Source organism: Vulpes lagopus, chromosome 8 (genome assembly GCF_018345385.1).
Source record: "Vulpes lagopus strain Blue_001 chromosome 8, ASM1834538v1, whole genome shotgun sequence".
NCBI classification, from domain to species: Eukaryota; Metazoa; Chordata; class Mammalia; order Carnivora; family Canidae; genus Vulpes; species Vulpes lagopus.
In genome coordinates this window covers 11,672,241-11,697,331 of record NC_054831.1, presented here as the reverse complement: position 1 = coordinate 11,697,331, position 25,091 = coordinate 11,672,241, and the positions used below count along the sequence as shown (strand labels likewise).

Genomic DNA, 25,091 nt, shown 5'->3' with positions numbered 1-25,091 from the left:
CATAAAGAATAAATCACCCTAATGATTTCTCACAATATTGTTCTTTTTAAAAAAGATTTTATTTATTTGACAGAGAGAGAGAGGAGGAGAATGTTTAAGCAGGGGGAGTGGTAGGCAGAGGGAGAAGCTGGCTCCCTGCTGAGCAGGGACCCCCCCCCCCACTTCCCCCCCATTGTAGGGCTATATCCCAGGACCCTGGGATCATGACATGAACCCAAGGCAGACACTTAACCAACTGAGCCACCCAGGAGCACCCCTCATAATATTGTTATTTTATTGTTCTCTTTTTGTTTTAGAATGTTCCATTCCATTCATGCTCATGGGTCCAATCCTACTTCTGTATCCAGGATACTATTCAAATGTCAGCTCCACAAAGCACTCCCTCATCTCTCCAGCTGCTTTTAATATTCGTTTCCTTTGAAGTTCCAAATTAATTGACTTACACATTAGTCGGAACAGTTAGCAATTTCTATGCGGCTTCATTGAAATTTACATAGATCCCTTGGCTCCTTTTTAGGACCAGAAGTTCCTAGAGTATGGCATCTGCATCTGATTGGTATCCCCTGACTCAAGAATAATGCCCTGAACATAGCATGTGGATGGGTAGGACCTGTGTAGTTTGCCATTCCTAGTCTTTACTAGGTCTTGTAGATGACTGGCCGCATGTGTCAACAGACTAGTTATCCTTTCTCTTTAAACAGCTTCGTTGAGATGGAATTTACATACCATAAAATTCACCCGTTGTGTGTGTATAGTGTCCCTATGTAATTTTTTATTTAATTTTTAAAGTTTTTATTTATTTATTCATGAGAGATAGAGAGAGAGAGGCAGAGACACAGGCAGAGGGAGAAGCAGGCTCCAGATGCAGGACTTGATCCCAGAACTCTGGGATCATGACTTGAGATCTGAGCTGGAGGCAATCTCTCAACCACTGAGCCATCCAGGTGCCCCTAATACATTTATAAAGCTGGAAAATCATCTTCACAATCCAGTCTTAGAACATTTCATTATCCCCCAAAGTTCCCTCCTGTCCATTTTGTTAACCCAACTCTCACATCCAGTCCCAGTCAATCACTGATCTGTTTCATGTCTGGAGAGATTGGTCTTTTCTGGGAAATTCATATGGATAGAATTCTAAATATATAATATTTTGGGTCTGCTTTCTCTCAGCATACTGCTTTTGAGGTTTATCCATGTTGTAGGATGAATCAGTAGTTTGTATCTTTATTGCTTTATCCAATGATAGTTGATAAGCATTTGGATTGTTTGCAGGTTTTAGCTATTATGAATAATACTGCTGTGAAATTTGCAGTCAAGTCTTTTGTGGACATGTTTCATTTCTCTTAGGTAGATTCTTAACAGTGGAATTGCTGGGTTGTATCATAAATGTATGCTTAACTTTTAAAAATATACCTATTTTCCAAAATGGCCACACCATTTTACATTCCCACCAGCAGTAAACAATGGTTCCAGTTTCTGTACATAGTTGCTTGTCTTCTTTATTATTGTCACTCCAGGGGCTCTGCAATAGTTTTAATTGGCTTTCTCCTAATGACTAATGACGTTGGGAATATTTTAATGGTTTTTAGTTATTCTTACATCCTCCTTGGTGAAGGATCTGTTCAGATTTTTCGCTCATTTTTTAATTGAATAGCTTATTTTCCTTTTGAGTTATGAGTACTTTAAATAACCAGATACAAATCCTTATAAGATACAAAACATTTTCCTTTAATCTGTAGCTTGATTTTCATTTTCTTAATGATGTCTTTTAAAACGGCAAATATTTAAAAAAAATTGAGGCCATCCAGCTTATCAGGTTTTTTTCCTTTGCATTTTGGGCTTTTGGCTTCATAGCTAAGAAGTGTTCGCCTAACCTAAAAGCGCAGAGATTTTCTCTTATGTTTTGTATTGCATCACTTCTACTTAAGTATTTGAATTCACCAGTGAATACATTTGGGCCTGGGCTTTTCTTTGTAGAAAGATTTTGGTTTAATTTCTTTTAGATTTCATTTTAAAGTAATTTCTACACCCAACATGGGGACTCAAACTTACAACCCCAAGATCAAGAGTCACATGATCTTCTGACAGCCAGCAGAGTGTTCCTGTAGAAGGATTTTAATCTACAGTAAACTCTCGAACAACATGGGAGTTTGTGGCACCAAACCCCCTGCACAGTTAAAACCCATAACTTTTGACTCTCCCAAAACTACTGAGAGTCTGTGTTGACCAGAAGCCTTACCAGTAACACAAACAGGGATTAATACATAGTTTGTATAAGTATTGCATACTGTATTCTTGCTATAAACCTAGAGAAAAAAATGATCTTAAGAAAATCATAAGAAAAATTTATTTACAGTACTCTATCAGAAAAAAAAAAAACCTATATATATGTGGACCCATACAGTTCACACTCATGTTGCCCAAGGGCCAACTATATAATAATTTTACTTGTTACACATCTGTTATGGGTTGAATTGCAATCACCCAAAGAGCCATGTTTAAGTCCTAACCCCCGGTACCTCAGAATGTATTATTTGGCAACAGGCCATTGCAGATGTAACTAGTCAAGGTAAGGTCATACTGGAGATGGGATTCCTAGTGTCCTAATAAGAAGGGGAAACTGGTACATGAAGGGAGAAGGCCATGTGGTGATGGAGGTGGAGACGGACGTGATGCAGTTGCAAGCCATGTAGGGCTTTGGACTGCCAGCAAACCATCAGAACATAGTCAAGGAAGGATTCTCTCCTACAGGTTTCAGAGCAAGTGTGTCCCTGCTGCTACCTCAGTCTTGCACTTCCGGCTTCCAGAAATATGAGACATAAATTTCCGTTGTTCCATCCACCCAGTTTGTGGTACTTTGTTGTGGTAGCCCTAGGACATGAATGCAAACTCCAGGTTTTCTGTTTTCTTGATTCATTTTTGGCAGTTTGTATCTTTGTAGGCATTTGTCCAACTCAACTACATTGTCCAATTTGTTGGCATAGCCTTTTAAAATTTTGGTAGGGTGGGGAGTGATATACTGTTTTTTTTTTTTTTTACTTTTATTCCTAATGTTGGCAATCTGTGTCTTCTCTTTTTTGCGGGGGGGGGGGCCTGGGGGGGGGGCTACCAAATAAAGTTTTGACAATTTTATTGATCTTTTCAAAGAGCCAGTTTTTATTTTCATTTTATTTTTCTCTTCTGTTTCACTGGTTTCTAATATGAACAATATTCCCTCCCACTTGCTTGCTATGGGTTTACTGAGATGCTCTTATTTTTCTAGTTCTTAAGATGAGAGTCTAGATTATTAAAATCCTTTTTCTTTTCTAATATAGGTGTTTAAAATAGTAAATACCCTTCAAATCACTGTTTTAGCTGCCTCCCAAAATTCAGTGTTTTCATTTACATTCAGTTAAAAATATTTCCTAATTTCCTTTGTGACTTCTTTGGCTCTTGAGTAATTTAATTTCCAAATATTTGGAGATTTTGTTTTTTTTTTTTCCTATTGTCTATTTCTAATTTCATTGTAGCCATAGGACATGGTTCCATTATAGAACGTGATCCCAATCCTTTTAAATTTATTGACACTTGTTTTATGAACTAGCATATTGACTATCCTGAAGGATATACTTAAAAAGAATATAAATCCTGTGATCATTAAGTACAGTGGTCTACATACGTATCAGGTTGGTAGTGTCGTTCAAGGTTTCTACATCCTTAGTGGCTTTCTCTCTATACCCTCTACCCATTGAGAATAGGATATAGAAGTATCAAACTATTATTGTCTATTTTTCCATTCAACTCTAACCATTTTTGCTTCATGTATTTAGGGTTCTGTTGGTGAACACATGTACATTTCTGTTATATCTTCTTCATGTATTGACTCTGTATGACATGTGTCTTTATAAGTATTTGTCTTAAAGTCTATTATGTTAGATTATCAGCGAAGCCATTGCAAATTTCTTAAGGTTACTGTTTGCATGGTTTAGCACTATTTAATTGTTGGTCTTATCATCATAATACATGATGCAACTTTGTACTTATTTTTATGGTTCTTAAATTGTTCTTGAATTAATATGCAAGCTTTTTCATAATAAGCTATAAATTCTTTGATAAGTTTTATACATCTTTTGGTAGTGTTAGGTATAACACTAAATGATCCATTAAAAGCAATTGGATACCAAACAAGCTCCTCTTTAAAAAAAAAAAAATAATAATGCAGTTGTGTTATTTGCTCATGTTGTTGTTGCTTGATGTCTTCTCTCCTCAGGCCAGGCTTTGAAGCTGAAAATGACTCATCTGCTTTCCTGCCAGTTCCCATCCTAGATTTATGAACTGTACAAAGGCTGTTACCACAACTCCTCTATTTGTGTGCAGGGACCACATTTTAGGAACAGTCATTTGCATCGAATGGCTTAATTCCAGGTATTGCTGCTTTTAAGCCTTTTATAAAATTAGAAAATTGTTCAGATTAGACGGGTCTGGAATATTACAATGTGTATAATGCTTTTTCTCATGATTAAGATGAGTACTTTGAGTGTTTAGGAATCATCTTACAAAGTAATGTAACAACTGCATAAATTTAATGTTAAAGGTCTTCTTCTGGGACTGAATCTTTGTATTTTGTTCTATTTGTTATGAAAGCCCTACCTCAGTGAAAGGATGCAGGACTGTCTCATGTTAATGTTTAAGATGTACAATTATTATCTAAATGATGTTTGCCAATTTAGATAGGACGCAAGTATACAACATGATTTCAAAAGGAATTAAAGTTCTGGTCCGCTGAATCATATAGCACAAAAAAGGTCATTTTTAAAAAGATAGATTTTTTCTGTCCTCTTAAATGTCTATGAAATTTTTCACTGATAATATCTGAAATGGAACGTAATTGCCTAAGTATATTCTTAACGTCTCTATATAACATTTTTGAGATTAATCTTGGGACTTAACTTGTGGCTCCCTTAAAATTACTTCCGTATTTGATGGATTAAGAGCAAGAAAAATGATGCAATTATAGGAAGGTGCAAGAGATGCAAGGGAACTGAAGATGGGATTGGTATTAATTGAACTGATGCACATGATCATGATCAGGATAAATGGAGACCTCTTCTTTTGGAAGAATTACATTTTTTTTTTTTTTTTGCAGAAAAGTATATAAAATACTTCTATATGCAATTCATGTACTCCTCATCCTCCTTCAGTTGGCTTTCGAGGAAGGCAGTTTCTCATCATCAGCCAAGCTTTCTGATCCGCATATTGCTTTCGGAAGAAAGGGATAACTTGTAAGACTCAAAGAATACATGCTCGCAATTTCCTAAGAATCTTTTCTCTCACTAGAAAAACCTGTAACGGTCCCCTGTACGTGAGCCAAATTTTCACTGAAATTTCAAACTCCAAAATGAACATTTCCACGAAGAGTCCTTGCAGTAACCGGTAACAAAAGACCATCAAAACTCTTCTGATTCAGGCAGTTTTCCTGCAGCCTCGCTAAACACAGCTGCTGCAACTTCCAATACACACAGAACAGCGTACCACCGCCTGCATTTGGATTCCTCCGTGAAAAATGCGTTGTCCTCCTCCTTGTTACCAGAAAATTCCACACCGTACAGGTAGTAGGATAGCTTCCTCCTATTGCAGGGTGTAAGTGACCGACAGCATTACCGCATTTAATTGAACCGGACTCCGACTGGACAAAAAAATAACCCTGTTTCCCGGTAGAAGCACCGCCTCTAATTAAAATAGCATCAAAGGGATACCTCCGCTGCAAAGCTTCACACCTGAAGCCCTTAAACGGGCAAACGGACCAAGAAACGCGGGCTGCAGCCTAAGCGTTGGGGAGTGAGCAGCGCACCCACGACCCCGTTTGCACGGCCTGCCAGGGCTCCGCCAGCGCCCCACGCAGCAGCAGGACCTCACGAGAGAGATGCAACCGGAAGGCCGCTCCTTGGCCGCAGCAGCTCCTCTCCGCTCGTCCCCACGTCCAGTCCCTACGCCGCTCCTCGGCTTCACGCGTGCGTAGGCGACCAACATCTACGGCACGAAGGAATTTTATCCGCGTGTCGCTCGGGGATGGTACAGGCTCCGCACACCGCGCCGCGCGGGAACCCCCGGCAGTCACCGCCGCCGCACGCGGGGCGCACGCCCGGCCAGCAGCGGGGAGCGCAGCGCGGGCGCGCACCTGCGCATGCGCGGAGGGAGCCCGGCCCGCCCACTTTACGTCCCCCTCCAATCCCCGCCCTGCAAGCCCTGCTGCGCCAGCCACGTCACCCCCGCCCCGCCCCACAGGCCCCCCCGGGGACCTGGAGCGCTCGGTATCCGGCGCCCGTGCGTGATGACGCACACACGCGCCAAGACGTGGGGACGCAGGCGGGCCGTAGAGAGCGTGAGTTTCTGCGTCTGTTTGGTGCCCCTCGCGTCGTCGGTGCTGCCCGGTGCGTCTCGGGCGGCGGCGCCGGGCGGGGCGGGGAGGGGAGGCGGGGCGCCGGGCGGCACCTGCCGGGGGCGGGCCGGGCCGGGGGCCGGGTTGGAGGCGCGCTGCCGCTTCCCCGGCGCCGCGGGGCAGGTCCGAGGGCCGGGCGGGGGCTTCCGGAGGCCAGGGGAGCGGGGGCCCCGCGGGCCGCGCCCGGGTGTCTCCGTGGGGCCGACCGTGCGGGGAACGACGTGCTCAGAGGATGGGGGCGGCGGGGGGGCTCGCTGGGAGCCGTAGAAGATTCCTTCCGAAAGCAGGACGTTGAAAGTGAGGTTGCATCAGCAGCAACTTGCACTTTGAGGTGCTGGAAGAGTGACTCCGCTCCCCTGGGCAGGCTGCGGCCCGCGCGACCCTGATGCAGGAGGTGGGGATCCCCTTAGTGGGGGGATGGGAGGCCCGGCCGCCCCCTCGCCCCCCGGTGCATCTAACCCCGTGTTCTCGTCCCGCCTTAGAAGCCCGTCCAGAAACGGACCACATGCCTTCCCCTCTTCCAAACCGCGCACGGACTTTTGAAGACTCACGATGGCTGTTAGAAGGAATTAATTGGCATTGTCGCGATTCAGTGGCCGAGTGCGGTGGGCCTCTGCAGGAAGCTCGGGGCTGTCCTGCCTTTTTTTTTTTTTTTTTTTTTTTAGTTCCTGGCAGTTGCTTCTTGAAAGTGTGATGTCTGGCATCTATTTATTTAGTCAGTTCCACCAAACTATAAATCTAAAGAATTATTATTATTATTATTTTTTTAAAGATTTTATTGACTCATGAGAGACCCAGAGAGAAGGGCAGAGGCAGGGTGTGAAGCGGGACTCGATCCCAGGTCCCCGAGATCAGGACCTGAGCCAAAGATCCCAGGTCCCCGAGATCGGGACCTGAGCCCCAAAGATAGATGCTCAACCACTGAGCCACCCAGGTGCCCTTAAATCTAAAGACTTCTGGGCAGCCCGGGTGGCTCGGCGGTTTAGCACCTGCCTTCAGCCCAGGGCGTGATCCTGGAGACCCAGGATCGAGTCCCACGTCGGGCTCCCTGCATGGAGCCTGCTTCTCCCTCTGCCTGTGTCTCTGCCTGCCTCTCTCTCTCTCCCTCTCATGAATAAATAAATAAACTCTTAAAAAAAAAAAAAGTCTAAAGACTTCTAATTTGCTACTCAAGTGGCAGCTTGGGGGAAGCAAGTCGTTTTATAAAGAAGAATAGCAATACCGTTCCTAATTGTCCCAGGACTGCTAGCATCCGCATCACCTGGGAACTTCGCTGGAGATGCGAATTTTTTTTTTTTTTTTTTGGTGGGGGGGTCTTATCCCAGACTTAAATGAATCAAATCTATTTTAACAAGACTTCCACTTGATCCCCGTGCACTTGGGAGCTAATGTTGTGTTTATAAGGAGGAGAAATCACTGAATGGAATGTGGATCGCGGTGAAGCCTTTCCTAGGTGCATGGCCTTGGACAGGTTATTTAAAGGCTCCTTTATAGGGCTGTAAATACTCAGTGTGAAAATACAGGGGAAATAAATTTAACACTAGCACACATAAGAAAACATTCGAAGATGAGATATTATTTAATAGCTTGTTGGAACTGCATAGAGTTAAGTGCCTGGATTGTGCTGGAAGGGTTTTCACCAGGTTGGATGTGAGTTGCAGTGCATGAATATTGTGACCATGCCTTAGAGGGCATTTTACTTGTTTATTTCTGGATTCTAGTTGTATAGTTTGTATAATCAAGATTGTTGGATCAGGATATTCCATTGAAAGTTAGAGCAGTGTGTGCTAATACCACCGTATTGGGCCTGCAGTATTTTTTTTTTTTTGAAAGAAATAGTTTTATTTTGTTTTGTTTTTCTTTTTAATATATATATATATATATTTATTTATTTATTTATTTATTTATTTATAATACATTTATTTTTTATTGGTGTTCAATTTACCAACATACAGAATAACACCCAGTGTTCATCCCGTCAAGTGCCCCCCTCAGGGCCCGTCACCCAGTCACCCCCACCCCCCCACCCTCTTCCCCTTCCACCACCCTAGTTCGTATCCCAGAGTTAGGAGTCTTTCTGTTCTGTCTCCCTTTCTGATATTTCCCACATATTTCTTCTCCCTTCCCTTATACACCGGGACACCTGCACCCCGATGTTTCTAGCAGCAATGTCCACAATAGCCAAACTGTGGAAGGAGCCTCAGTGTCCATCGAAAGATGAATGGATAAGTAGGCTCTATGCCCAATGTGGGGCTTGAACTCACCACTCTGAGGATCAAGAGTCTCAGGCTCTACTGGCTGAGCCAGCCAGGACCCCTGGAACTGTAGTATTTTTAAGAAAGACCTAAATAATTGTGTTAAAGAATAGTTTTTAATACTTTGGCCTTTTGGTTTTTTCAGCTTAATTATACCTTCTTTTGACCCAGGCCTTGGTAACAAAGTAGGGTGGATAACCAGAGATAAGCCTTAGCCATAAAGCTGAAGGATGTTAATGACTTGGCGTGCAGAAGCCCAAGCTGAAGATGTTGCCATCCTTATCTTTCTTCCCCATGTGTCACATAGGTCCAGGAAGCCAACGTCGCCTTGTCATAACTGTTGCCTATACATCTGTTTTCTGGAAGCATTGCAGCAGCTAAGTTGGCAGTGCCTTTCGCCTGCTGTTTTTTTTTTTTTTTTTTTCAGATTACCAGTTGCAGTGTTTACTTACAACTTTCCCCTTCCAAAAAAAAAAAAAAAAACAACTTTCCCCTTCCCTTTTCAGGGTGCCAGTGTGGGGGGAAGAAAAGAAAAATGTAGGATTTGAAGCAGTTGCCATAAGACCTAGACTCATTCCAATGTTGAAAAGGTCATTGCCAAACAACATGTCACTTTGATTAGGGCACACTGTTCCTGAGCCACACCATGAGGTATACTGTGGTATACCTTGTATACTGTGGGTGAGAGTTTTCAGATAAACATGAGTCACTTTGCATATTAGCTTCTATAAATAATTTTGTTAATACTACCATCAAATTAGCACTGTCCCATCATGAAACATTCATTTTTCAAGGGTCCTAAATAATTTTCTTGTTCTCTGTGTCAGAGAGGCAGGTCTCTAGCAGTGGTTTTGGTCAGACCTTGCTTTGAACCCTCCGTTATTGGGTTCATTAGACAAAGTAACATCCCCTTGGCCTTAATTTCCTCTTTAAAGTAGGAGTCATGGTGTGCTCCTCCTTCAGGACATTGAATTAAATGAAATAAAGTGCAAAGCCTGTCAACCACGTGAAGGCGGAGAGACCCAATAAATGCTGCAGTTGGACAGGGGGAAGAAAGTAGTTATCACTCCACAAATAATCTTACTGCATTCATTTCTTCATCCTACTTTTATAAATGAGGTAATTTTGTTATTGCCTAACTGCACTACTTTTCTTTTTAAGTGGTAAAATCCTGAAGAGTCAGAACTTTCACATTATTTTGAGAGAAAGCACACACATGGAAAAAGTTAAAACTCTAAAACCTGGTAGAAAAACACTATCTTCGATTTTATCACTGTAATGGAGCAAACTTCCATAAAATTGTTCTGGGTGTTTACTGGTAGGTCAAGGTCAGGGGGTAATTAATATTTAAGTATCTTCATTTAGTTTACCACAACAGTCTGCATAGAGGGGACACTGTTCTAGGAGGTGAGACTTCATTGAAAACATGCACTATGCGTTATATTCCAGTATTTAAAAAATGAAATATTTCATGTCGTTTTTTCGTATATATATAAAACATGAACATATGAGCATGGAAAATACTTGAAAAATGTCATACCAGGTCATACTTTTGTTTACTTGGCAATGTGTTATAATATGGAGATGGGGATGAATCTGTACATTTATGTAAAGTTATATACATGCACACATATATAAACATTCTTTTTTAATATTTATTTATTTTTTAAGATTTTATATATTTATTCATGTGAGACACAGAAAAGAGGCAGAGACACAGACAGAGGGAGAAGCAGGCTTCCCTCAAGGAGCTGAATGTGGGACTCGATCCCGGATCCTGGGATCACACCCTGAGCCGAAGGCAGATGCTCAACTGCTGCGCCACCCAGGTGTCCCAAGATTTATTTTAGTTAGAAAGGGAGCATGAGCAGGAGAGGGAGAGAGAACCTCAAGCAGGCTCCACTTCGGGTATGGACCCAAACACTGGGCTCAGTCTCATGACCCTGAGCTGAAGCCAAGAGGAGGATGCTCAACCAGCTGTGCTACCCAGGCACCCCTAAACATTCTTTTTATTTATTTATTGTTAAGATTTAATTTATTTATTTGAGAGAGAGTGAGTGAGCAAGCAAGGAGGGAGTGGGAGAGAGAGAGGGAGAGATAGAATCCAGGAGAGTCCATGCGGAGCAGGGAGCCTGACAACAGGGCTCGATTTCACAATCATGAGATCATGACCTGAGCAGAACTCAAGAATCTGACACTTAACCAACTGAGCCACCCAGGCACCCCCTAAACATTCTTTTAAAAAACCATGTAAAGGATAGAAATGATACTTTAAAAACATAGATTTCCTTTTATGCTTTAGTTCTTCAAGCAGTGGTCCTTAGGGTTTTTTTTTGTTTTGTTTTGTTTTGTTTTGTTTTGTTTTTCTAGCAGGGAACCCTCTTCAGCAGAATCTTACCTGAAAAGCTCAGGAGCTGAGAGGCTTTAAGAGATGTTAAAGGGCACAGTTCTGCTTGCTGGTGCTCATCTTGAACTTTTTGCAGTGATGCTCCAAGGCACGTCAATGGAACCCTGGAGACCAGGGCACTGGGTGTGTAACTCTTCATCTGTGGGATAGAAATCCTCAAGAGACAGTTATATATCTGAAAAGTCATGCATTAAGGATTATTGTGAGTGGGATTCACAGACTTGTTCTGAAGACCATTCCCAGGGTTTTCAGCAATGTCAAATGTATATATAACTTCTCATGCAGAGGAATGGGATTATTAAAAAAAAAAAAAAAGGAAAAGATGCAGCCTTCAGTCTGACCCACATTTTACAAAAAATAGGAGTCTATGCATGCTTTTTGAGAAATCATGTCAGTTTTTTTTTTTTTGATCCCTCTTAGGCCATGACAGCTGTATCACTGTTAAAGCTATTTAATATTTTAACTGGCTGTTGTTTAGCATTACAGATGACTCCAGGAAAAAGAAACAAGAAGTCAGTGGAAATATATTACTTGTGTTTACTGTCCCTCTGTTTTTTGTTGTATGAAAGCAGCTGGTTTGCAATTTGTATGGTAAAGGGCTTTTCTTAAAGTTAATTTTTAGTTAATAGTGAGCTTTCATAAGAAAAATAATCTCAAATGCCAAGTATTTGTTAGATCATTATTAATAGGGATAGTAGTAATATCACATTGTCTTTTTTCACACACTGAGGAGGGTTTCCTGGTGACAGCTGGAGTGTGGGGGAGGGGGAGTCACTTTCAATCAACCAGCTGCTCTGTGCAACATCATGATGGCGATATTTCAAAGCCTGTGGGATAATTTTGGCTGTATTCAGAAAAGAAAATGTGTCAAATTTCTGGGAAGCAATAGATAGTGTACAAGAGCTGTATAAGAGCCCTTTGGGATCTAGTTGATAGTCAACTAACAATGTCTGCATTCAGGTTTGCGTGTTGGTTTTATTTTACCATCTAGTTTCTTGGACATTGTTACATGCACATCATAATTATAAAGCAATAAAGTGTAGTTCCATGGGGGGAAAGGCTCATTACTTTATGGAGAGGAAGGGAGATTGGAAAACAAACTTTGGGAGTGTGCTACGTGCTTTCACATAATATGCTATTTCATTTATTCTTCACAATGACTCCAGTAAGTAAGTGGGATTTTTCTCATCTATGGATAAAGAAGCAGGATAAGCTCAGCAGGATTGATTATATGATTTGCCCAAGGCCACATACTAGCAAATGATGGCATCCATATTTGACCCCAAATCTGGCTTCAGTTCCAGAAATGTTCTCATTATACCAGAAGCTGTTTCTGCATGGAGTAAACTTGCTTATGCATTTTTAATCCAGAGTCAGCATATCAGGATAGTTATGAATGAAATTTATATACATATTACAATGACTTCAGCCTTATATAAATAATATAGGGTGTGTGTGTGTGTGGGTTGGCAGCTACTCCTAATTTTGGATTTGTTTTCCTTGAGGAATTCACTTGAGCAGCACGAAGGAAACTTTGCTATATATTTTTTTATGTTTCAAATACCAGCCATTTGCAATCATGTCTTTGTAATGAATCAATTTGATTCTATGTTTGAACCAATGTAGTAATAAATATTGTACATACTGCCCATGTAGTCCCTTCCTACCAGAGTATTCTAGATTTACTAGTTTCTTTCAAGGTATGTTAATTTGGTATTAATAAGGGACCTTTGGCTTTCCAGATTTTTAGCTTGTAGCTATTATGTCCCCCAAATGATGACAAATCCTTTTATTTATTTTGATTCTGAGTTTCGTGGATCATTTCCTCTTCCTCTGTATAGCCCACAGGAAAATGCCTGCCCACTATTTTCTTTCTTTACCCCACCCCACATACAAAACCTTAAAACTTATTTTTGCTATTTTCCAAACATTTCTCACACCTTTATATGCATTCCTGTTTTCATTCTTCATCGCACCATGTCTCTGTTTGTATTTCTGCTCTCTAGGCTGTTGTTGCCTGAAAGGACAGTACCTCTCCCTTCAAAGGCACTCAAATATTTATTAAATGAAGGAATACAGACAATGAGGTATAAAATTATCTGCATAATGCTTTTACTGCTATAGTTTCACATTTATTGGTTTCCTTCTCCAGGCTCATAATTAGAGAAATGTGATGATTTATGTCTGTTAATGAATTACAAGATGGGGACAAAGCAGTAAACTCACAGAAACACATGCAGGATAATTCCATGATCCTTCCTGAAGGCTATCAGGTTGAAGAAGCCTCTTACTCTGTTTCTTTCTTCCTTCTTTCCTTTTTTTTTTTTTTTTTTTTTGGTTGGTGAAACTAAATGATTCATTGTCTCTAAGTTCTACTAGTCAGAAGTGTTCATCAAGTGATAACATTTTACTAAATGTGGAGAGTAGTTTTCAGTGAAGAACAAAGGCAAGGAGTATGTTTTGAAAATCAAGAATTAGATGTATTCTTTTAAAACATCGACCTTATATAAATAAGACAAATTTAGACCATCCATTTTTTCATTTTATGATTACATTCTTCATCTAGTGTTCAAATTTAGACACTAGTACATGGTTTTAAGAGGACTTTACCTTATGTATGGCGAAGTTGCTCTTGTGCTCACATCCTTAGCTGGGTGCTCTTTTTTTTCTCTAGCAATAGCATGGACTTAGCCGACATTTGAGATACCACTTATACACGCACCATGTTTTGGCTCTTCCATAGGCTAGAGTGCTGTACCAGGAGATGGTGAGAGTTAGTGCTGCTTGTAATAGACTAGGATCTACTTGCCAGCTCTTGGCAGATGTAGTGTTTTAGGTAGTGTTCTTTGAAAATAACAGAAAGTAAGTTAACTGTGGTATTTAGGTAGCTTATTGAAGAGCAAGACATTTATTGGAAGTCTATGGATAAGCTCAGAGAATTGATAGAAAACCAACCAACCAACCAAGCCTTGGAAACTAGCTAGGTGAACTCTCAGGGGTTTGGTAGACTTGGTGGACTTGAACCATTTTTTTACTTAAAGCTCTCATTATCAGTTCCAGATGTTGTTGGTCCTAGGGTCCCTATACAAGTTTTACTCTGGTTGCTGTCACCCTTGAATCTGTGAGAAAGGGCACCCTTGATTGTTGGTCTTCCCAGGACCATATCCAGGGAGGGTGGGAGGCAGCTTCCCATTCCTAAAGGAATGAGGTATTGTTGCTGGCTGGGCAGGCCAAAACTTCATGCTGCCCCCACCATCCAATGGCTAGTGGATGTCCCATGTGCTTTGTGGGAACATAAACAACATCTCTGAAGTCAGGCACGCTCTTCTCCCTCTTGACTAGTTCTTGTGCTGGGAGGATTTCAGTCACATAAATAATTCACTAACCATTCTTACACAGAGACTACATGAGGGGGGGCTGGATGGCTCTCACTTTTTCCTTGACTTTAGGCAAATAAACAAAGAACTCTGGTGTGGAGCAAAAGTGAACGTGGAATTACTTGAATCTTCTTGAAGGGAGTGCTGGTGGATGCTGGCATTGCTGCTTCCCATGTGTCTCCTGGTGAAGGACCTATGTCTGAAGGGCTGTCAGTTGGAGAAACTTAATGAGCCCTCATTACACTAAGACATGTAGTCTGTGAGAGAAGGAACTGGCTCATGATTGATATTGGAAATCATAAGTGGTGATGGATCAGAATTGGAGTTGGCACTAATTCACTTCACCATGGAGCAAAAGTCAAGATTATATACAAAACCCTGTAGTTTCATTTTTCATGTATAACGGTAATCATTTCTGTTAAGACCCTAACACTCTAAAAAGGTAGAAAAAAATAAAAATTTTGTCATCTGACATAGTGAGACTTTCTTTTAATCCTAAAGTGGAGGCTCATTAAATTCTCAAATTATCAGGCAATGTTGACAGAAGCTCTGGTTTGAGACTTTATTATAAAATTTATTTTAATTGAAAATGATTTCTGTTTTCATGGGCCTTACGCATACCCCATCATATTGCTTTTAAAATGTATGTGTGCCTGAATCATATGATGCAGTTTAAAAATAATGGATCATAGAAAGCCCAGAAAAATGCTAATTGGTTACTAAGTTGTAAAAATACTTTAAAGCTATTTAAAATCCTTAATCTTAGGTCTTATTTTAATTCACTTGTTTATATGGATGAAAAACCCTATTATTAACTAACTTAGGATTTTATGTATGTAATCTCATTTGATCCTTGCAAAACCAAATGAGCCTGCCTCATTGTCCTTTTACAGGTGAGAAACTGGCAGCCAGAGTTTCTAAGGCGTATTGTAGAGTTCTTAGCAAAGACCATGCACTTAGCTAGCGTATAATACTACATACATTAACATTGCTGGCCCCATGTATGTTTTTGACAAAAAGCATTGGGACGTTTCTTTTCCCACAGCTTATCTGTTTATCCCATTTCTTGACAACTTCTTTATGTTCGGAAACTGTTCAAACGTGTTCTATTAGCCATCACCTTGTGCTGCTTCTGCTTGCTGTGAGTGCTCCTACCTTGCAGTGGTGTGCCCTGTGAAGCCTTTTGTCCTTTATGTCTGAGAGTAGCCTGACAGCCTTTCATGTTGAATTCAGCAAGATTGCTTTTCATTTAGCAAAGCTGAGTGTTGCTTTCTAGGTGGAAAATAATTAAATGGTTTTAAAAGATGTATTTGATTAACTGGGAGCCGATCTGTGTAAATTAATTACAACTGTAATGATGTCATAGCCTTGCCTTTTGTTATTAACCAGGTAATTGACCAGAAGTTTGTAAGTGTATTGTCACTGACAGTTAGTGGTTTGACCTTGTATGCTGTCTAGAAGTGAAACACGCACAATGCATGTAAATGCAGTTTTTTTCATTGAGCTGCATGTATTGTCAGAGCCTCTGATCTTGGGTTTCAGCTTTACCTCTTCCCTTCTTTGCTGAAATTGGTACACTCGAACAGTGTTATTATAACTGATTTCTCTCACTGAAAGCATCTGGCCAAACACAAATGTGGTCTATTTCCTTGAGTAATTTTAATCAGAGATAAACCCTGGTACCTTAAAGACATGTGGTCAAGTAAACAAATGCCAAAATTAAAGGAATCTTGATTTTAAGTTCCATGTGAAGGAAGGTAAAACCACTTTTGGTAGTGAAGATATCAAGGGGAAAGAGAGGGGCATATTTGATAGGTTAAGAGAGAGCTTGTCCTCTCTTACTCTAATTTGTCCGAGAAAGGTCAGGGCATACAGTATTCCACATCTTTGGGTGATGGGAGCATCTAACTTCGGTGAGTTTGGTTAAAAGGTAGGATTGTAGGAGTGAAATGTGGAGTGAAGTGGGCTAATAATGACTGAGAAGCAGCAGTTCTCAGGTTAGCTGCCCTGCCTCTCACATACTTCACACTAGCTTTACAGTCAGCTCTGCTAGGATGGGACATGGGCATTCCTGAAATCACCATCCTGTGCAAAATCATGCAATAAAACCACTGAGCTTATGGTGCAAATCATGGCAGGAGTAAAACACAAAATTTTATTAGTGCTACGTTAAAAAAAAAGAACCTAACAAAATAGCACAGTTACACATTAAGTGGTTAAGAAATACATAAATACTATAATAAATACGACACGTTGCCTTCCAAAAATCCTGAGCATTGCTTGTGAAAGTGGCTGTCAGAGGATTGCAGCTTGTGAATTATTGTCAAGTGGTAGAATAAGGATTATCTGGAGTAGGGAGGTAAGTTGTGACTGTAGATGGGAGTGGGTATAACTCCTATTCTCTAAACATAGGTAGCTGGTAGATGTTTGAGGTATATAAATGTGTGCATTTGGTGACTTTCTGCATAGCTTGCCTCAGCTGGGCGCAGTTTTCTGCTCTCACCTAATGTTTCTTGCAGATGAAATTGCACATAATCAAATGGGAAATTTGCATTATGCTCCAGTTGTTCTCTGATACATTAATTGCATTTGAACAAATTTGCTTGTTACAAAACAAGCACTGTAGCAGAACTGACCACACTAATTAACTTATATTTCTCTAATGTAGTTCAAGCATTTATGCCAACAGCACATACATGCTGTGAAATATCTTAGATACTTCTAACAAAGATATTTCTAAGAAATCTTCCCTTCTCTTATTCACTTTTTGTCTTTCAAACCTGCTGCGGGGCCACCCGGGTGGCTTAGCTGTTTAGCACCGCCTTCAGCCCAGGGTCTGATCCTGGAGACCCGGGATCGAGTCCCACGTCAGGCTCCCTCCATGGAGACTGCTTCTCCCTCTGTTTGTGTCTCTGCCTCTCTCTTTCTCTCTCTTTCTTTCTCTCTCTCTACCTCTCATGAATAAATAAATAAATAAAATCTTAAAAACCAACAACAACAACAACAAAAAAGCCTGCTGCAAGTGAGGAAGCGTCATTAAGGTATTCTGGATTGGACTGACTTAACATTTTGATAATTGGCACATATTTGTACATTATTTGCCTATTTCAAAAAGTGTTGGGTATAGAAATGACACAAAACACAAGTAAAGAGGGGATAAACAACCAAATGGCTGAGTGGTTTTTAGCAGAAGAAAGCATATTCATTTATTAGGAGAAATTAAGTTTTTCCTAGTTCTGATGGGATTTTGCACAAGGAATAGTAAGTTTGATTATATAATGTGAAGATGATTCCTATGTGGCAGTCCTTTGGGTGAGGCCGCTGTCAAGGCTTTTAATAATATGAGGCACATTCTACAAGAGTCACTATTCAAAGGCAAAGTGACATGATGTGACCAGGCAGCTCTTGGAGAGTTGGCCAAGCACAAGGCTAAAAGTCAGGATAGTGATCCTTTATTCCAGGAATTCTTAAAAGGTAGAAAAGATATTTTTGTCTCTCTGTGGCTTCATTCTCAGATTAAACCTTACTTTATGGGACAGGACGTGGGGAGCCATATGTGAAAGAATGACAAGGAGGGTACACTTCATACGTCTCCCTCCCGTAGACCCACACTTCCCAGAGTCTTGGGGGGAGAAGTCAGAGAATGCATGGAGGCTTTTGTTTCTCAGCCTCTCTGTTTGTATAGGGTATATATTCCAAAATGAGAAAAAATTACATGTGGGTTGTTACTTTTTTGTTTTTAACTCGATTCTTAAAATTGATTTTTTATTCTTATCTGGCTGTTCTTTTATTGGTAATTACCAAAAGAGGTGAGATACTTGAATGTTACTTTGTACTACTGTCTTAAATACAGATCTACAAGTTGACTTGTATCAAGAAAATGATTAGAGTAAAAGTTTTCTTTAGTAAGATTTTCTGTATTTGAAATATTTTCAAAATACGTATACATTTTGACATGTGTAATAGAAGCCACCAACCACCCTTTCTTGGGAAAGACTGTTCTTTAGATTGAGGTTATGTCCTTCCTAATTTTTTTGGTGGTTAAGGTATCATATCTCTTATCAAAAGTGCGGTGACTTCTTGTTTCAGCTCTGACACGTAAAGAGTTTGGAAGTTGTCCCCCTTGACCTTACAACAGGACAGAAGCTGAACAAACTGAAAATCGAGATTTCTTAGATCCATCAGAGAACTGAGGACATAAGGCAAATTGTCACTCCCAACTTTGAAGAGGCTCAGAATCGTAGCCAAGTTCACGTAGGAGAGGAAAAATTTCTTTTCCCTTCTGTGCTCCTGGGTTCTCCAGTTGGGAGCCTGTAACCAGGACTAATAAAAGACAGATCAACAAGAGGAAAACAACTTTATTAGCATGCATGTGATACCTACACTTGGGAGTACACAGAGATGATTAACTCAAAAAGATGGTTAGAACTTGGTCTTATATAGCATCTTTACAAAAGAGAAGTACATTTTTGGAGAAGTGACAAGACAAAGGAAAAAGACTGACTTTCTATAGGAGGCAGATATGTGGGGGAACTACTGGATATGGGTTAGTTAGTAAAGTTTATGTAGATTCCATGGGTGCCAGATCAAAGGTTGTCTCTAGTAATTAACTTTGTCCTTCCTGGTAGATAGGGAGGGGGACACATAATTTCATGTCCTACTTGTAGGTAAATAGGGGAGGGCAAAGAACTTATAACTGCTGCCTCTCAATTGCCTTCTGCAAAAAAAAAAAAAAAAAAGAAAAGAAAAAAGTTTATACCACATGACATGTTTTGGTGGCATATTCTCCTCCCCTGCAGTTAGCTTACCTGGAACTGAGCCAGCTGAAGGTAGTCACTAGTAGAACCATTTAAATGGTAATTTCAGTGACTTGCTGAAGTCTAAGTATAGACTACCTTGGGTGTTAAAAACTCTCAACTTTTCTGCAGAGAAAAATCTGACTTGTTCATCATTTGAAGAACAAAGACTCTGGAGCCAGGTTTTATCGTGGTTACAACTTCTGCTCATCTATAAAATGGGGAAGTAATAACACCTGTTTCATAAAGTTTAAAGGGTTAAATGGGACATGTGAAATAACTAAGACAATTTGGTAATGAGTTTGGAGTCTTTATCCAAAGGGAAATAGTCCATTGATTTGGGGTAGGATGTGGATGCGTGCCCAACAAGCAATGGAGTACTCTTCCCTGGAGATTTTGAGTAAGGGTGAAAGTTATAGGATATTAGAAGAGGCAGTGTGGAAACAGCATAGTTGGCTAGGGGGTGGGGGATTTCCTTCTGAGGCTGACAGGTCCTGTTTTCCTTTCTTTTTTTTTTTTTAATTTAAGCCCCTGAGATTAAGCCTCAGGCACCCGGGAGCCCGACGTGGGATTCGATCCCAGGTCTCCAGGATCGTGCCCTGGACCAAAGGCAGGCACCAAACCGCTGCGCCACCCAGGGATCCCGGTCCTGTTTTCTAGAGTAAGATAAGCAAGCTAAAGCCAAAGATGGAGGATTCGTATTGGTGTCTAGGTTAAGGAATTAACAGTAAGGCCTTTCTCATTAGTGCAGATGGACTGAGGTTTAGGTTTGTGATGTGGGCCGGACCACTGGCACAGCCTGCCATCTCTGGGTCCTGATCTACAAATTAACTCCCATCAGATATTAGGCAGATGTAAGGTTTGAGAGCAGTCCTCCCAAAGATGAACTAGTAAGAAGTATAATTGTAGACTTGCATTTTAGAAAAGCTCAGTTGGGAGAAAATGAGTATTTCTGTTTAAGTCATTAAAGCAATAGCTGAGATTTAATGAGTGCTTGCTGTGTACTTGGCATTATTTTAATCACTTCAATGTTTTCATCCATTTAACCTTTACAAGAATCCCAGGATCGCATTTAGCTGTTGTTATTACTTCCCCATTTTCATAGCAAGAAGCTGAGGCTTAATTTAGGTGACTTGCATAGTTCACACAGCACTTGATCCTAAAGCCAATCAATGGGACCAGTTTGGACTCCAGAGTGTGTGCTCTCAAACCCCAAGACACTGAAAACCTGCAGTTTGGAGGACATGATAATAGGGTCTGGTGACATCCTATTGACAGTGGTGTGCCATCTATTCAGAGAGCGTTGTGGGACATTAGCACTGTGGTCAGGGAGTGTCAGTGAGGAGCCTGCACAAGAGCTGGGTTCTGCAGTTGAGGAGGAACTAATGGGTTGGGAGGAGAGAGAGGGAATGTGTGTCGGGTCAGGGAGTGATGCTAGTAGGGCCCTGCCCACATCCCCTTCATGCCTTCTGACAGATTTCTAACCTCCAAGACCTGCAGGTCTTTGCCTGAGTGTTTTCTCTGGCCCCTGTCATTTGGTTTGCCTGCTGTGGCAAGCCACAAGTGACAGGGAGTTAAGGCAGACCCTTAGCCCTTTGAGGGATAGATAGCATTGGGGCATATCTGTACTAGTTCTCAGATTTCCCAGTGAGATTAAGCCCCAGGCACCCGTCATGATGGCTTGCTTGATAATGCATACATTTGTGGCTGCTTTGCCTTCCCTGTTTTGTTTTCCCACTCCCCTGCTAGTCATTTGTGTCCCAAATAAATTATCATATTTCCCAAGTGTGTCACCTCCCAAATAAATTACTTGCACAGAGACCCTTGTTTCAATGTCTGCTTCTGGGCGAAGCCCAGTGCATAATAATACCAAAACAAATTGCTCTAATCATCCAGAGCATGCCAATTAAATCCTCATACCCACTCCTTTTACAGGTGGGGAAACCAAAGCATGGATTGAAGAGAATTTGCTCAAGGTAACTAAGACAGCTAATAAACAGAATAGTTGGGTGATCTGATCCACAGCAGCCATTGTAATCGCTGCTTTTGCTGAGCAAAGACCTCGAGACAAGCATGACCTGATCAGGAAACTAGGCATAGAAGAGTAAGAGAAAATAAGGTCAGGTACTTAGTGTTTTAAGTCTAACAATTACAGGGGCTTCAGGGGAGACTCTTAGCAGGGTCTCTTGTTCTGTTGTTACAAAGAAGCACAAATGAATTTCTTCCTTTTCGTGGTTGCTGGGGTTGGATTTATGAAATCAGAAGGACCCCACCTCATCTAGACTTTTGCACATTGGTGTTTTTCCCAGACTTGGGGAAGTACAGAGAGGAACAATGCCTGATTTTTCTTCTAAGGGGCTACCATCCTGGTCTTGCACATTCTGGGCGGGTTATAGTGGAGGGGACCTTTCCTGATGATCTTATTCCTGAGAAATCCAAGGCAAGGTGATGTAAGAGACCCTGTATGTGTGTGTGATTTTCTGAATGGCTCTCCCTGATTCCAGTGAAAAATGTTTGAAAGCCATCTAGCAAATGTGCAGTAGTAAAGGAGTAAAAGTATCTGTGCATATTGGGACTCCTCCTTACTACAGAATCATCTAGTCAGACTCTTCTGAGACCATGATAGAACAAAAGTAGGGTTATTCTGTGGAACTATTTTGTGTTTCACTAAATCGACATCTTTGATCACCCCCTGGGGGTGAAACACTGTTACCTGCCTCATTATGTGCAGGGAATAATCAGAGCAACTCTCCTTTTTTTTTTTTTTTTTTTAAGATTTATTTATTTTAGAGAGAGTGGGGCGGGGGTGGGGGGCAGAGGGAGAGGGAGAGAGAGAATCTCAAGCAGATTCCACACTGAGCTTGGAGCCCAACTCAGGGCTCGGTCCCATGACCCCAAGATCATGACCCGAGGTGAAACCAACAGTTCGACATCAGTTGACTGCTCCACCCAGGCACCCCAGAGCAACCTCTTAACTCACTTGAAACAAGAAAGTTATATATACACACTTCGTCTTTTTCTTTCTCTGAGCCTAATAACTCTGCCTCCCCTGTGATAGATGGTCAGTATGTTGTTTGTTGATGGCTAATGATGGATTTCTCTGTGTGCATCTCTGTGTCTCTTGCTCCATCTGAATATCAGTCTCTGTGTTTGGGGAAGATAGTTCCGTCTTATGACCAGACTCAAACTTTCTGAGCTTTGTGTGCCACAAGGCAACTTAATGATCCAACTCAGCCCAAAGAAATGGACCATTCCAGAAGCTGGTGTTCTTGAACATTGAGGACCCCCAAAGCAGGGAGCAGACCTAGGATGAGCAGAACCAGAACAGCTGGCGGAACTGAGAGGAGAAGTGCCCTCTCACCGAGAATAGTTTCTCTGGTTCATTTTAATCTTCTTTATGCTTTTTACCTAAAGTTTTCAAATTGCTGAGGGAATCCCCAGCATATTGCTTAGCACTACCAAGGCTTTGTCTTTTTCTTTCACTTTGACAAAATCCCTGGGTCCATGGAATGTATTATGAATCTTAATTTCCTCTGCTCTGTATAAATAAACTGACACACATAGCTCTTCTGTTGTTATTGTTGTTGAAACTAACTTAAAGCATTTCCTAAATCTGCAGTTCTTTCCAGAGTGTGTTGCCTTTATGGGAAGCCAGCTCATTATTCTTTTTTTTTTTTTTTTAATTTTTAAAATTTTTTATTTATTTATGATAGTCACAGAGAGAGAGAGAGGCAGAGACACAGGCAGAGGGAGAAGCAGGCTCCATGCACCGGGAGCCCGACGTGGGATTCGATCCCGGGTCTCCAGGATCGCGCCCTGGGCCAAAGGCAGGCGCTAAACCGCTGCGCCACCCAGGGATCCCGCCAGCTCATTATTCCCCAAACCAGAGACTTTTCAACAGGTTTGATGACATGTGACCTCATTATAGGGCCAAAGAAGACAATGATATTGGTTTTCTGGTTCCTAGAAGGGCTTGGCCCAGTTCCGCAGCCCCAGCCCAAGTACTACTTCAAGAGTATCTCTGTAACCAAGATCACTGAGTCAGACGCAACAGTAGAGGAGCGCCAAGCTGTGGTAGACAGTGAGGGCAGGGCAGGGACCCAGTAGCCCATCAAGATAATCCATGAGTGCCAACACCTTCAGCCCTGGATGAAGCCTTTCCCATCCCCAGTCAGTCCTTAGTGAAGTAGGAACACTTGGTTTTTGTTGTAGTAGTGTTGGTGGCTTTTTGTTTTCTTGTTTTATCTTTTGCATATTCGGCCTTTCTGCCCTCTTTTTATTTTTTTTAAGATTTTATTTTTTCATGAGAGACACAGAAAGAGAGAGGCAGAGACATAGGCAGAGGGAGAAGCAGGCTCCATGCAGGGAGCCTGATGTGGGACTCCATCTCCGACTCCAGGATCCTGCCTTGGGCAGGAGGCAGATGCTCAACTGCTGAGTCACCCAGATGTCCCTCTATCTTCTTTCTTAATGGTGGGGCCAGGATGGAAGCTGATGTCTTCTGTTTAACCTTGTGGACTTTCTATTGCACCATATTGTCTCTTAGGTGAAGTTGATTGAACCTTTACACTAAGCACTCTGAATCTTATCACTTCCTGAATATTGTTAAGAATCCACAGGATAGAACAGATTATCAGGTCCTGACTTGACACTTTCTTTTGGTGATTTCATTTATTGCCGTGGGCATGTATTTCTGTGGCTCAGAGTAGATTATTGTGTTATTTGAAGTCACCTTCCCATATTTAATTGAAACTTCTCATAGCTACCACCATGGTTCTGCCTCAGTTGTTTTTGTGTGTACAAAATAAATTTTATTAAAACATCTGCATGCAATGACTCCAGGAATTCTGATGGCTCTAGAATTTCTACATCTCAGGGTCTCAGGTAGAAATCTGATTGGAAGTAGGGTACAGGGTTGGGGGCTAGTAGCTAGGGGATGCCTTGAAGCTGTGTTTGCATAGCATACATGCCCTTTTTAATTAGATTGTGTGTTAATTTGGGGTATTTGAGGGGATGGTCATGAAGATTAACCATCTCCCCCAATGGACACCCTCTGTATATTTATGAACTATGCAAGTCTTAACCATTTTTTCCCAATCTTGCTAGCATACCCTTTTGTCCTCAGCAACTTTACTGTTTAAATCCCAGAATTTCTTCATATTGGTTTGTTTTCTAGGGATTTTATTCTAAGATGCCTTTTATGTCTTTTGAAGTGTTAAAAATGTAATTCTCTCCTCGTAATAATTTTTTTTAAATAGACATTGTATTTCAGTGACCCTTATTATCGCTGAAAGCAATATCTAACTTAAAATATATTGTTCTGCTTTATCTCTCTTGGTGAGATCTTTTCATAAAAGGAAGCCCTTTGCTGAATGGTTAAGTATTGAAATCTTCACACTTTTAACCACTCTTTCCTCATTACTGCTTAAACTAGTTCTAATAAAATTTTACACCATGTGAGTAGGGATTGAACTAAACATAAAACATTGTTTTATTCCCTTTTCGTACTTTCAGAAAGTTCTCCCAAACTTGAGTTTACCCTCCGAGAAGCATTTATGTGAAAGAAACGTAGCTGACATTTTTCAGGGTTCCTAATCTAGTGAGTTAAATTAAAAAATATTGGTTATGAAGCAGAACTTTGAACTATTTTCTGCCCTGCCTCTAGATCCCAGCCTAGAATTTCCAAAGATTTCTGTTTAACTACTTGCAGATATTCAAGGCATTTGTTATATGCTGTGGACATGCAGACTTTGGGACAGCTTCTCAGGAATAGATGGTAGTAAGTGTTGCAGTAGTGAGAGACAGAGATAGCCAGATAAGCAGTACCATCTGTAGGAA

At 41.1% G+C, this 25,091-nt stretch overlaps 1 protein-coding gene across 6 annotated transcripts in view; it reads left to right on the top strand.

Annotated features, from left to right (window-relative positions):
• The first annotated feature begins 3,987 nt into the window (after positions 1–3,987).
• Positions 3,988–25,091, top strand: part of RHBDD1 (rhomboid domain containing 1) — a 128,802-nt gene continuing 107,698 nt past the window's right edge. For 3 of the 6 annotated variants that reach the window (XR_005989427.1, XM_041766423.1, XM_041766428.1), the window contains exon 1: positions 11,044–11,203. The gene's annotated coding sequence lies outside the window, so the exon portion shown is untranslated. Of the gene's footprint in view, positions 4,405–6,281; positions 6,411–11,043; positions 11,204–25,091 lie in introns of those variants that run through there. The other 3 variants (XM_041766427.1, XM_041766426.1, XM_041766425.1) reach the window with 3 other exon arrangements.